Consider the following 15,841-nt stretch of genomic DNA (forward strand, 5'->3'; position numbering starts at 1 on the left):
ACACACACACACACACACACAGGGAAAGAGACCTGTTGAACCCCAAGTGGCTTCCTTTTCCCAGCATTAATTTGCAGGTGGACTAAATCCACAGCCGCTCCTCATGACAAACAGATGAACTGAATAATTTCCGGTTGTCTCTCATGCTGTCTTTGAGCCTGGGAGCAGGTTGTACATGCTCTCAACTGAATTGATGAGGGGAGCTGTATTGAGGGGCTTTGGACTAAACCAGAGTAGAATGACTGAGAAGTTGATAGAGACGGATGTTTTCAGTTACAGTTTTAACTAGACATAATGGCTTCCCCACAGGAAAGCTCATGGATCCATAAACCTAGTCCAGTGCTCCCTTACAGGAAAGGAGCTGTTGATTAGTGCTGTCCATGCCACCTGCTCAGCTATCAAGTGCACATTTGTTCTCTTGGGAACAGTAGGGTGGAGTAGTTACTAGAAACAGGGCTGGGAGCCAGCAGTATTCCACTTCCAAATTCTGGCTGACTCCTCTAGTGACCTCTGTCTAGTCCCCTCAATAAAGCTAACCACTGCTTATTTCAAACTGAAGCCAGATTGGTAGTGTCTTGGGAAATATCCACACTTCACTGGGATTTCTTTTCACAGAATTCATTCAAAATTATCCTTGTAATCAACAAATATTTATTGAACATCTTCTATTAACATGCATTGATAAATGAGTCAAAGGGGTACGCTATACCTGGATTAACATGATGTGCTTCTATAAACCAATTTTTTTTTTTAAAAAGATTGTTATGTACACTGGTTTGTAAAGCACGGGATTTTTTGAGGAAGAATTTATGTAAATTCATCGATCTATCTAAGATTTCTATAAATTGAATTAGCCCTGTAGTAGTTGATTATTAGGTGTGGTCTATAGTACACAAAATTAATTTTGAAGATAAACAGCAATGACAAAACAGAGCACACTTTTTTCCCCTACAAAGAATCAGGATGCTAACATATAAATTCCTTTTTATTGTTGCTATTAGAACAGAGGGAAAAAAAGGTCCCTGACCTTGGAACCCTATGTTTGTGCAATTAGAATCATGCGGGTGAACAGTAACAAAATACTCTCCCCACCTTCTGAAGGGGGTGACAGCTCCTGGGCACAGTGGTACTCCACAAACAGCCCAAGTGGTACAACATCCCTAGCAGCAGAATCCACTGGCAGCTTCCCAATTTGAATGTTTTTGTACTATCCTTGACTTCTACAGTTGGCAGAGAGAGGGAAAAAATTGTTTCAGAAAGTAGAGATGTTGAAGGGATGGATGTCCCGGAAATGGAAGGTGGGGAAAGAGAAATGTTTCTCTCATACCTTGTGATGCACTGGAAACAATAACGTGGTCACTTTAGAGATCCCAAATGTTTTAGAAGTGCAGAAGGTGAACAAAAACCTCCTGATATTTTAAAACGCAAATCACCCAGCTTAGTCTCCTTTTAAGAACCTTCGCGTTACCGCAGGGTACGAGGTAGAGAAACAAGCACAATTACAGACCCAGCGAAACCTACTCAGACTCTCATAAAAACTCCACTAGTGAAAACAGTTACTCTAAAAAGCCAAGTTAATCCTATGCCTGAGTCCTCTGAGTCCTGCTAAGACAGCTCTGGCCTGTGACATTCACCCATAGTGCATTCCTCTCGGCCCACCTGCTGCCATAGGATCCTAGTTTTTCAAGCCCTCAATGAAGTAAAGAGCTAGAGTTGAAGATGGAAGACAACATACAGCCAGAAGCACAAAACATGAGCATATACTGTTGGCCAGAGTTTTTCAGCAGCTGGTTTTTCTATGACTCAGTTCCCCATTCTAAGAATGAGTCTACCAGAAATATTTTCTTATCACAAATATCTTACTGACAGCCTCAGGCAAAGGAAATGAGAAATAAGCCAGAAAGAAATGGGTCTGAATTGATCCCAAAGAGAAACTAGTCTTTTCCAGTCACATATCAGGGATTTGCATGGTAGATGTAGGTCATCTGAGAGGGCTCTAAGCTCTGCTCTGTGAACACAGTGCTTTTTTTTTCCTGGTTTTGCACATGTAACATCATTGTCCTCAGAAGTCATCAAGTCCCCATTAGCTTGATGGGGTTGCCATAACAAAATAAAAGCACTCAAACTGGGTGTCTTTAATGACAGAAATTTAGTTTCTCAAAGTTCAGGAAGCTAAAAGTCCAAGATGAAGGTATCAGTACGACGGGGTTCTTGTAAGCTCTTTCTTCTCGGCTTGCAGATGGCTGCCTTCGTGTCTCTGTGAGCTCTGAAAGAGAGATATCTGGTGTCTCTTATGTTTCTTAGAAGGACGTCAATCCTATTGGATCAGAGTCCCATTCTTATGATTTAATTTACTCTTTTTTGTTTTCTTTTTCTATTTTTTAAAAATTATACTTTAAGTTCTAGGTTAATGATCTAGTTAAAGGTCTTATCTCCAACCTGGGCATGATAATGCACACCTCTAATCCCAGGGGCTGAGGCAGAAAGATTGCTTGAGCCTAGGAATTTGAGACCATCCTGGGCAATAAGCAAGACCCATCTCAAAAACAAAATGAAATAAAAATTTTAAAAGGCCTCATTTTCAAATAGTTCCATTGAAGTTTAGAGTTTCAAAGTATGGGTTTTGGGGGGGACACAATTCAACCCAAAGCAAATGATAAGTATTGATCAGTAATTATTAATGACGCATATGCACAAGGCACTCATATTGTCCAATTAAATTGCTAATATTAGCTAATAATTGTGTAGATTAGCTGAATTAATAAAATAAGCCAATTGAAACTTAGTAGAAAAAAATCTCACTTTATGCCATAAACAAATAAAACAGGAGACACTTTACAGTCTTTTTTTAGAACCAGATAGATTAGTCTGAAATCCCAGTTCTGCCATTCATTAGTTATAAGGGCTTGGGCAAATAGCTTAACCATTTTGAACCCCAGATCTCCTTTATAGGTTAGTTAAGTATTGAAATAAAGTACTTTGTATTAAGTATACAGTGCCTGACATACAATATACACTCAATAAATGGAAATTAGTATTATGAATTATCATTTCTATTATACTAATGTAAATATCAAAATTGAACTAACTTCATTAGCAAGTGGACATCTGTCAGAATTCTATGGTACATTAAGTGTTTTGTATTCTTCATACTTTCAAGTAGACATTTTCATGGTCTGCATTGGGGTTATAATTCAATGTCAATGTTTTTCTCTCTGGTGATAACCAAAGCTCTCAAAGAGCTTAGTAACTTGCCTCGGGCACAGAGACAGGCAAAGGGCACATTCCCCACATAGTCCCAGGTGCCTTCTTGAGAAAAATGTACCAGTCAGTGGTTACCACAGAGCAAGTGATTTTGATGGGTCTTTGATTATGATACCTTAGATCATCTTGATTACACACCAGGGGCATGAGTATCATTCTTAGGTCGAAAATACTACCTCAAACTACAGAGCAGTATTTGCTTGTAAATGTGAGTGAAGATGGAAGTTTGGTTTTCAGATATAAACCTTCCATTTCTTGGCCACACTGGCTTCAGTGTATTTTGGGCCTTCTGAGCAAAGCAGTAGAAGATTTTGTTGTGATTATTTTTTAAAATACTACTCCTTACAGAGCTTTTGACATTTATAAGCAATTCAGTTCTTTCCTAAACCTGATTTTATAGATTTTTCTAGGTTTGGCATTGCCCTTGCTTCTTGGCACAGCAGTATGCTACTATTTTTAAAGATGAGCATGACAGTGTAGATACTGAAATGGAAACGTAGAGCCAAAACAAAGTTTGGATTCAACTGGAAGAACCAAGAGGTTGACATTCAAATGTCAATGGATTCCCCTAACTCATCTTTCATGTGCTTGTTTATTTATTTATTTGCATTTTAAGATTTACTTTAAAGTCTGGGTTGCTATCACATTAAGCAGTATCAGTTGAATTTCTATCACAGTGAATATTAACTAGTGCTTTTATTTTAATTCAGTTGCCTCCTAAAGATTTTATTCTTGAAAGTATCTTTTATTTTATGCTGTTTGAGTACTTATCTCCAGTCATCCTCCCTCTTCATAAAACACTTAAAAACAAGAGAGATTGTAAAACCTTTTATTAGATAAGAGGGTGGTAGCTGTTATTACATAAAATTAAAAAAAATTTTAATTTCTAATTTGCTGTTACAGTCTTGATATACATATTTGATTTTTCTGAAGTTAAACTTCATCTCAGCTTAATCCCTCCAAGTGGTATAATTATTTTAATACATTACTGGATAATACTCACATAGCCATATTTTTCCTTTCCTAAACCTGAAAAGGTTAACAGTTGGATCTGAAGGTTTACGTATTTCACACTCAATGAATTTAGTTTCTAAAAAGAGAGAATTAAGTATCAGATCCTTTGGAAATGTATGCAGTACAATTTTGGCTGGTCATTTTTTGAGAGACCAAGAAAAATGCTGTCAGCCATAATGCTAAATTTGGAAGTGCAATGTCGTGCCAGCAAGTATTTTAGCAAGGCTGATGCTATACTTGGGAATTTGTCAAGTACATCAATAATATTTCATAGCACATTTGGCTGTGTGCAAAGTAGATACAGAAATTACTCTTCACTCTCACGATGAGAAACACCACACATTTATAAATGTATTAGGGTGACTTCCTCCATTCTGTTCTTCTGTTTATTTTTAGGGTGCTTATTAAGGAAGTACCTAAGCTTCTTTTAAAATGTCATATCTTCACTAATGTCGTGTGATTTTATTCACCCACAGAAACTTAAGTTGTATTCAGATAACTAATGGAAAAAGAAATAATTTAATCTGGACACTTGGACAGCTAATCTTGTTGGGTAACCCAGCTATAGTCTGGTGCAATGAAGATATTTTCCAGTTGGGTATCTGTGAAACCCACTCAACTCCCTCTCTCCTGTCACCAGCTATTACTCTTCCAGAGCCTTCAGTGAGGACAATGGCAAATGTGCAAGGCTAATTGATTATGTCTGTGGTGAAAATATATCCACTGGGGAAAACTTTCTACTGCTTGTGAAGACTCAAAATTCTGGAACTCAGAAGGACATTGGAAAAACAATTCTGACTTCTTGGAGAATTTCTTGCAGCAAAAGGCACTGAGTCTCAGAAGAGTCAAGACTTGACTTGTCAGACACCACCCTCATCTAGGAACCCCAACAAGTCAAGTCTTAGGCTGACTGAGGCGTGAACTAACTGTCATGCGTTACCATTGCATCCGGGTACCTCTTGCCCCAAACGGGTTATTTTTATTCCTACATTGATAAAGTGCTATGATAATTTGTGGGTATTTGTTGATGCTTAGCCTTTTGTGTTCTGACACTAATGACTGAAAAGAGAAGAGTGGTAATCCCAGCTGCCTTCCACAGATGCAGAGATTTCAGTTTTGGAGAAGAGATTACCTTTTAAGGGGAGGCCATTCAGTTCCCTTAATAATCAGGAGTCTTAGATCAGAAGTCTCAGACACCACCCTCATCTAGGAACCCCAATAATGCCATCAGGACACTCCCTAACATGCTCAATTTGGAATCCAGGAAAGCATGGTGGGGGGGCCCTGGCTGCCCAGTCCAAGAGTAGCAAGGAGGAAGTGACAGCATTCAGCCGTTGGCCAGGCAGCTAGGCCCTTCCAAGTCACTTTCACTACTAATATTGGTGACTAACATTTTTTTTGGTGCACTTGACACATTTTAAGCCCTAACACAACCCCACGATCATTGTCATTCTTATTTCACAGAGAACTGAATAACATGTCCAAAGTCATACAGCATGTAGAGACAGGCATCAGAAATTGAAATGTGGGAAGCCCAATTTCTGAGCCTAAGCTTTTAACTGTTTCTTTACCCCTTGCCTCCTCCCTATAGAATTTAGTGGCATCAAAGGTCATGTTCTAAGTAACAGCGAAGAGTATCTCTTACGTTTTGGCATCTCTCATAATAGGGAAAGATGTCTTCCGTATGTTTATCTCAAAATTATGAGAACATTTTTAACTAAACATACTACTCCTTTTATAACTTTATAAAATTTAGGCAAATCCTCAACTTACAGCACATTATAATCACTGGTCCATGTAGGAATCCATGTTTTACTTAACAAGTTTAAGATTCTATAAATCTTATATTTAAGATTTAAGAGTGACTGTATGGGGGCCTATCACTCAATTTAAGAACTAGGATGTTACCACTAATTTATAACTACATGGGCCCAGCTAATTTTTACATTTTTTTTGTAGAGATGAGGTCTCACTGTGTTGCCGAGGCTGGTCTTGAAATCCCAGGCTCAAGCAATCCTCCTGACTTGGCCTCCCAAAGTGTGGGAGTACAGGCCTGAGCCACCGGGCCTGGCCAAGAGTAATCCCTACCTCGAATGTTGTTTCCTTTGTTTTTAGAAAGTGTTTTTATCATATATATGATAAAATATTTTAAATCTTACATCTTTTTGAGGTTTAAATAGTATATTGTGTGTAATCTTACAGTAATGGATGTATGGATATAGCTGTAGTTCATTCATTTTTACTTCTGAAAAAATTTAATTCTAAACATACTAAAATGTATTTATTCACTCTAATGATGGATATCTGGGTTATTTCCAGGTTTTAATGTTTTACTAAAATGGTGATATAAAGATCCTTGCAGTCTTCTGGTGCACATATGTCTCCTTAGCTATAAACCCAGAAGAGGCACTGCTAGGTTGAGAATATGCAAATATTAACGTTTACAAGATAATGCCACATGTCTTTTCAAAGTGATTGTACCAATTTATACTCACACTAATAATGTATAATTAATACTAATGATTAAATGGTAGCTAATTAAGCTTGATTTAAATTTCTCTAATTTATAATATTGGTTCTATGCATTTACTTTTAGAATAATACTCATATCTTTCCCATTCTTCTACTTTTTTTTTTTGTCTTTTTTCTTATTCATTTGTAGGGATTTAGTATATAGTCTACAGCATTTATCCTTTGATGGTTATTTGTATTGCAAAATCATTATAGCTATTGTTGTATTACCTTTTCGAACATTTCCTTTGTTGAACAGATGTTCTTAGTTTTCATGTAGTTTAATTTGTTCATCATTAAAGATGTACTTGAAGTACATTGCAGGTTCAATTTCACACCACCACAATAAAGCAAATGTCACAATAAAGTGAGTTACATAAATGTTTTCATTTCCTAGTATATTTAAAAGTTATGTTTACACTATTTTGTAGTCCATTAAGTGTGGATAGCATTATTTCTAAAAACCATGTGCTTTTGTTAATTAAAAAAACATTTTATTGCTAAAAAAATGCTAATGATCATCTGAGATTTGGGGGAGTCATAATCTTTTTGCTGATGGAGTGTCTTGTCTTGATAGCTGTTGACTGATAAGGGTGGTATTTGCTGAAGGTTGGGGTGGCTGTGGCAATTGCTTAAATTAAGACAACAGTGAAATTTGCTGCATCAATTGACCCTTTCATGAAAAATTTCTCTGTAGCATGTGATGATATTTAATAACATTTTACTCACAGTAGAACTTCTTTCAAAATTTGAGTCAATTCTTTCAAGCTCTGTGGCTGCTTTTTCAATTAAGTGTAGGTAAAAATCTTGAGGTGTTATTTCAACAGTGTTCACAGCATCTTCACCAGAGGCAGATTCCATTTCAAGAGATCACTTTCTTTTCTCATTTATAGGAAGCCAGTCCTCGTCCACTCAAGTTTTATCATGAGATTGCAGCAATTCAGTCACATCTTCAGGCTTCAATTTCACTTCACACTTGGAGCCTGTCTTTAATTATGATCTTTAATTATGAGCTTTAATTCTAGTTCTCTTGCTATTTCTACTATATCTGCAGTTACTTCCTCCATGAAAAATCTTGAACCCCTTAAAGTAATCCGTTTGAGTTGAAACCAATGTCTTTCAAGCTCCTGTTAATGTTGATATTTTGATCTGCTCCCATGAATCCCAATGTTCTTAGTGGCATCTAGAATGGTAAATTCTTTTCAAAAGGTTTACGATTTACTTTGGTCAGGTCCAAACCCATCAGAAGAATCACTATCTGTGGCAGTCATAGCCACACAAAATGTATTTCTTAACTAATAAGACTTGAAAGTTGAAATTATTCTTTGATCCACGGGCTGCAGAATATTGTGTTAGTCCACAGGCTGCAGAATAAATATTGTGTTAGGAAGCATGGAAACAAAATAAATCACCTTGTACATTTCTTTCAGAGTTCTCCAGTGCCCAGATACATTGTCAATGAGCAGTAATATTTTGAGAAAAAATATTTTTTTCTCAGCAGTAAATCCCAACAGTGGGCTTTAAATAGCTCAAAAACCATGGTGTAAACAGATATGCTGTTAGTGAGATTTGTTTGTTCTATTTATAGAACACAGGCAGAGTAGATTTATCATAATTCCTAAGGGCCTTAGAATTTTTAGAATGGTAAATGAACATGGGCTTCAACTTAAAATCATCAGCTATGTTAGTTCCTAACAAGAGAATCAGTCTGTCTTTTGAAGATTTGAAGTCAGGCATTGACTTCTCCTCTATAGCTATGAAAATCCTGGACGGCATCTTCTTCCAACAGAAGTCTGCTTCACTGACACTGAAAATCTGTTATTTAGTGTAGTCATCACTGTCAATTGTCTTAGCTAGATTTTTTAGATAACTTACTGCAGCTTCTACATCAGCACTTACTGTTTTCACTTTGTACTTTCATGTTTTAGAGATACTTTTTTCTCTTAATCTTCATGAACCACCTATCTCGGCTAGCTTCAGATTATTCTTCTGCAGCTTCCTCATCTATCTCAGCTTTTGTAGAATTGAATAAGTTGGGGCTTTTCTCTGTATTTGGAATTTTAAATTTTTTTTAAATTTTTAGTGTATTGGGTTTTGGCTTAAGGAAATGTTGTGGCAGGTTTGATCTTCTATCCAGGCCACTAAAACTTTCTTCAACTCAGCAATAGGGCTACTTTGCTTTCTTATCATTCATGTGTTCACTGGAGTTGCACTTTTAATTTCCTTCAAGAATTTTTCCTTTGCATTCACAAACTATTTGGCACAAGAGTTAGCTTTTGGCCTGTTTCAATTTTGGCATGTCTTCCTTACTAAATTTTATCATTTCTAGCTTTTTATTTCAAATGAGAGATGTGCAACACTTCTTTTCACTTGAACATTTACAGACCATTGTAGGATTCTTAGTTGGCCTAATTTTAATATTGCTGTGTCTCAAGGAATAGGGAGGCCTGAGGAGAGGGAGAGAGATGGAGGAATGGCCAGTCGATGGAGCAGTTAGGACACACAACATTTATTGTTAAGTTCACTGTCTATATGGGCGTGGTTCATGATGTCCTAAAGCTGTTACAACAGTAACATCAAAGATTACTGATCACAGATCATCATAACAGATGTAATAATAATGAAAAAATTTCAAATATTGTGAGAATTACCAAAGTGTGACACAGAGACAGGGAGTGAGCACATGCTGTTAGACAAATGGTGCAATTAGACTTGTTTGACTCAGGGTTGCCATAAACCTTCAATATGTAAAAGCCATAATATCTGCAAAACACAATAAAGTGAAATTCAATAAAATGAGGTATGCCTGTATTTTTATTCAGAAATTTTACAGGAATTTTTATAGCTTATTTAAGGTTGGATTTCAGGTCTGATGTGTATTCTTTAAAAAATTTTTAAGGTTTTTGCTTTTGATATATATTTAACTCTTTGATATATATTTAACTCTTTAATCCATCTGGAGTTAATTTTATGTAAGTTATGTGGTAAGGATATAATTTCATTTGTTCCCCCTTACTACTAACTACTTTTCCTAGTTTGTATTTACTATATTGATCTACCATGATACCTCTGACAATATTAATATTCCTTTTGTATGTGGGCCTGTTTGGGGATCTCTAGTCTCTTGCACTGATAAGTTTATCTGTCTCTACATCTATTGTACAGTAATTTAATAACCATCTTTTTACTATAAGGCTTACTGTATTGTAGGAAGTCCCTATTTCTTTTTTTAAATAAACATAGATTGGTAATAATTAGCTATTTGCTTTTCCATATGATTTTAGAAACAACACAGCAAATTTCATGAAAATTACTTTGGTAGAGCGAATTTATGAGTCAACAGGGAAGAATTGACATCTGTTATATTTCACTTTCCTGTGCATGAATATGCATTATCTCTGCACTTATATAGGTCTTAGGTAACTTCTCTTAGTAAAATTTATCATTTTCTTCAAGATTGTGCATCTTTTTTTTCAGATATATTCTTTGATACTTTGTTATTTTTGTTAATAATGTATGTGGCATTATTTTAAATTGTATTATGTGTGTTTTTCTTGTTGTATAAAAATACACTTGATCTTTATTTTTTTTTATTTTTTTTTTTTTTTGAGACGGAGTCTCGCTCTGTCGCCCAGGATGGAGTGCAGTGGCCAGATCTCGGCTCACTGCAAGCTCCACCTCCCGGGTTCATGCCATTCTCCTGCCTCAGCCTCCTGAGTAGCTGGGACTACAGGCGCCCGCCACCTCGCCCGGCTAGTTTTTTGTATTTTTTAGTAGAGATGGGGTTTCACCGTGTTAGCCAGGATGGTCTCAATCTCCTGACCTCGTGATCCACCCGTCTCGGCCTCCCAAAGTGCTGGGATTACAGGCTTGAGCCACCGCGCCCGGCTTACACTTGATCTTTATATGCTGACTTTATTTTCAGAAATTTTGCTGACATATATTATTATGTGTAAGGACTTCTGAAGTTTCTTTTGAATTTTCTTTTTAAGTAGTATATTATCTTCAAGAAATTACATTTATATTTAAATTTCTTTATCTTTTCATATGCTAAATAGGCTCTATAACAAAATATATATTGGAAGTGATGATAACTGGCCTACTTGTATTCTAACATTTCACCTAAAAACATGCCCATTGTGATGTGACAGCTGTTTTTTTTTTTCCTCCAAGAGCACAATTCCAGAGAGCAGTAGGCTCATAGAGATTTTTAGTGCACAATCAGCAAAACCACATGTGATAGCCTATATATTCTTCATGAGGTCAAAGAATTACCCTTCTATTTTTATTTATTTAAATATATATATATGTGTGTGTGTGTGTGTGTGTGTGTAAGTGGGTGTTAAATTATTTGCATTCATTTAATAAAAAATTCTTTTATTATTTAATCTCTTAATCTGGTGAAGAACATTTACTGATTTTCTAAAATTAAGCTATCCTTGCATTTTGGGGATAAACTAAGTTAGTCCTGGTTTATTATCCTTCTTCCCCCAGCTCTCCATCTCTCCCCACACACATACTGCTGATTTCAGATTGCTAATATTTTGTTAGGCGTTTTATTTTCTTTTTAACCAATTTGTATAAGTAAAATGGGCTTGCAAATTTCCTTTTCAGTTCTCACCTCATAGAATAATTGAGAAATAGTCTAGCTTGCTCTCTGGAAAAGCTTATAGAAGATTGGAAGAGCATGTTTTTGGAAAGTTAGTAAAACAATTTTACAAAACGGTCTTATCTTGGTGTTTCCTTTATAGGAAGATTTTAATTACTGCCTCAAATGCATTAATAATTACAGCATTATTTAGATTTTCTATGTATTCTTGGGTTAGGTTTTGATGTCATATTTTTCCATTAATTTAACTTCTTCATGTAAACTTTCAAGTATATTTACCCAGAATTATTGATTATAATACTGTCTTTTTATTCTCTTATATCAGTGTGTTCCTCTTTTAATCAAAATATTATTCATTTATACTTTATCTTCCTTGACTGGCCTCATACAGATTTATTTTTTAAATATGTATGTTTTTGTTAAGTCTTTTCTAATTTATGATTGTTGTCTATTTCATTCATTTCTGTTTATATACTTTTGCTTTTATCAAATTCCTTCATATTTATTATTTTTCTCCCCTTCTTGAACTGGGCAGATTATTATTAGTCTTTCTTTTTTGTTTTATTACTACCAGCACTTAAGACTATAATTTTCTTTTGTATCTCAATTTGCATTACATCTCTTGTTTTTATATATAATCTTTTCTTATTCATTCAGTTATAAGTATGTGTAAACATTCATTATGACATTTTCTGTAACACATAGGTTATTTAGAAATGTGTTTTCTAATTTTCAAACATTCAGGAATTTGAGGTTTTTATCTTTTTTATGACTTCCTAACACAATTGCTTTGTGGTAAGAGTATGGAATCTTTTGACATCTATTTTTCTTATATTTATAGAGACTATCCTTGTGTTTGCCTACTTGGTCAATTTCAGGCAATTTCCATGAGTGCTTAAAAAGAATACGTATTTTTACTTAAGTGTATGCAGAATTTTAAATATACCTACTAGATAATTTATTTTATTTGTGTTACTTCTTAAATCTTCCCTATCTTTGTTGATTTGCTTGTATGCTTAACTCATCAATAATTGAGAGTTGTATTGATTTTCTCACTATGCTGGTAGTTCTATTGATTTTTCCCAGTAGTCTTACCAACTTTTGTTTTACATATGTTAAGTCTCTTGTATTAAGTGCAAAAGTGTTTAGAATTGTATTTTTCTGGTGAATGGCATTTCTAGTATAATTAGTAAACATATCCAGAGTTTTTTTGTCCTAAGATCTATTTTGTTCATAACTAAAATGGATATGCCCAGATTTTGTTTTTTCTTAATATTTGCTTAATATATATCTTTTTCAGTTTTTTCATTAAACCATTTTTATACTTATGTCTATTTCTTATAAACAACATATAGTTAGGTTTCTAAAAATGAAATCTGAAAAATACTGCATTTTATCTGGTAAGCTTACATGTATGCTAATTATTGATATATATGTACTTGTTTCTACCTTCTTTTTTCAGATTTACATTTATTCAGATTATTACAATTTTCTTCCCACCTATTCTTTTATTGTAAGGAATGACTGATTTTTTTGGTTCCCTTTTCTCCCATTTTTTAGTTGCACTAGTTAAAAATTTATAACTCTATTTTTATTCTTTGTTTGTGGTTAATCTTAATTTCATAAAGAGTCTTTAACTTGTCAAAGTCCAAAGTAAAATTTTTAAAAATAGACTTCCCTACATAAACAATAAAATTTTACAAAATTTTAGCTCCAATATTAAGTGCTTAATTATTTAGCCGCACAAATTAAACACTATTCTTTGATACAGAAAGTGTTATTTATATTTTGCTACCTTAAATGGCTTATTTAGAAGTTTCTTTAGAGCAGCTCTCTTGAGAATTTTCTCCCAGTTCTTATTTAACTGTAATTGTCTTTATTTTGCCTCTGAGGGCTCTGTTGAGAACAAGATTATAAAAGGACAAACATGATAGTTAGCAAATGAATAGTTAAGGTGCTTATGTAATAATGCAGGTAAGGGAAGATGGTGAATTTCTTATTTTTTTTTTTTAAATTTATTTATTATTATTATACTTTAAGTTGTAGGGTACATGTGCATAACGTGCAGGTTTGTTACATATGTATACTTGTGCCATGTTGGTGTGCTGCACCCATCAACTAGTCATTTACATCAGGTATAACTCCCAATGCAATCCCTCCCCCCTCCCCCCTCCCCATGATAGGCCCCGGTGTGTGATGTTCCCCTTCCCGAGTCCAAGTGATCTCATTGTTCAGTTCCCACCTATGAGTGAGAACATGCGGTGTTTGGTTTTCTGTTCTTGTGATAGTTTGCTAAGAATGATGGTTTCCAGCTGCATCCATGTCCCTACAAAGGACACAAACTCATCCTTTTTTATGGCTGCATAGTATTCCATGCTGTATATGTGCCACATTTTCTTAATCCAATCTGTCACTGATGGACATTTGGGTTGATTCCAAGTCTTTGCTATTGTGAATAGTGCTGCAATAAACATACGTGTGCATGTGTCTTTATAGCAGCATGATTTATAATCCTTTGGGTATATACCCAGTAATGGGATGGCTGGGTCATATGGTACATCTAGTTCTAGATCCTTGAGGAATCGCCATACTGTTTTTCATAATGGTTGAACTAGTTTACAATCCCACCAACAGTGTAAAAGTGTTCCTATTTCTCCACATCCTTTCCAGCACCTGTTGTTTCCTGACTTTTTTAATGATTGCCATTCTAACTGGTGTGAGATGGTATCTCATTGTGGTTTTGATTTGCATTTCTCTGATGGCCAGTGATGATGAGCATTTTTTCATGTGTCTGTTGGCTGTATGAATGTCTTCTTTTGAGAAATGTCTGTTCATATCCTTTGCCCACTTTTTGATGGGGTTGTTTGTTTTTTTCTTGTAAATTTGTTGGAGTTCTTTGTAGGTTCTGGATATTAGCCCTTTGTCAGATGAGTAGATTGCAAAAATTTTCTCCCATTCTGTAGGTTGCCTGTTCACTCTGATGGTAGTTTCTTTTGCTGTGCAGAAGCTCTTTAGTTTAATGAGATCCCATTTGTCAATTTTGGCTTTTGCTGCTGTTGCTTTTGGTGTTTTAGACATGAAGTCTTTGCCCATGCCTATGTCCTGAATGGTACTACCTAGGTTTTCCTCTAGGGTTTTTATGGTATTAGGTCTAACATTTAAGTCTCTAATCCATCTTGAATTAATTTTCGTATAAGGAGTAAGGAAAGGATCCAGTTTCAGCTTTCTACTTATGGCTAGCCAATTTTCCCAGCACCATTTATTAAATAGGGAATCCTTTCCCCATTTCTTGTTTCTCTCAGGTTTGTCAAAGATCAGATGGCTGTAGATGTGTGGTATTATTTCTGAGGACTCTGTTCTGTTCCATTGGTCTATATCTCTGTTTTGGTACCAGTACCATGCTGTTTTGGTTACTGTAGCCTTGTAGTATAGTTTGAAGTCAGGGAGCGTGATGCCTCCAGCTTTGTTCTTTTGACTTAGGATTGTCTTGGAGATGCAGGCTCTTTTTTGGTTCCATATGAACTTTAAAGCAGTTTTTTCCAATTCTGTGAGGAAGCTCATTGGTAGCCTGATGGGGATGGCATTGAATCTATAAATTACCTTGGGCAGTATGGCCATTTTCACGATATTGATTCTTCCTATCCATGAGCATGGTATGTTCTTCCATTTGTTTGTGTCCTCTTTGATTTCACTGAGCAGTGGTTTGTAGTTCTCCTTGAAGAGGTCCTTTACATCCCTTGTAAGTTGGATTCCTAGGTATTTTATTCTCTTTGAAGCAATTGTGAATGGAAGTTCATTCCTGATTTGGCTCTCTGTTTGTCTGTTACTGGTGTATAAGAATGCTTGTGATTTTTGCACATTAATTTTGTATCCTGAGACTTTGCTGAAGTTGCTTATCAGCTTAAGGAGATTTTGGGCTGAGACAATGGGGTTTTCTAAATATACAATCATGTCATCTGCAAACAGGGACAATTTGACTTCTTCTTTTCCTAACTGAATCCCCTTGATTTCTTTCTCTTGCCTGATTGCCCTAGCCAGAACTTCCAACACTATGTTGAATAGGAGTGGTGAGAGAGGGCATCCCTGTCTTGTGCCAGTTTTCAAAGGGAATTCTTCCAGTTTTTGCCCATTCAGTATGATATTGGCTGTGGGTTTGTCATAAATAGCTCTTATTATTTTGAAGTACGTTCCATCAGTACCGAATTTATTGAGCGTTTTTAGCATGAAGGGCTGTTGAATTTTGTCAAAAGCCTTTTCTGCATCTATTGAGATAATGATGTGGTTCTTGTCTTTGGTTCTGTTTATATGCTGGATTATGTTTATTGATTTGCGAATGTTGAACCAGCCTTGCATCCCAGGGATGAAGCCCACTTGATCATGGTGGATAAGCTTTTTGATGTGTTGCTGAATCCGGTTTGCCAGTATTTTATTGAGGATTTTTGC

This window comes from Chlorocebus sabaeus, chromosome 7, assembly GCF_047675955.1.
Source record: "Chlorocebus sabaeus isolate Y175 chromosome 7, mChlSab1.0.hap1, whole genome shotgun sequence".
NCBI lineage: Eukaryota > Metazoa > Chordata > Mammalia > Primates > Cercopithecidae > Chlorocebus > Chlorocebus sabaeus.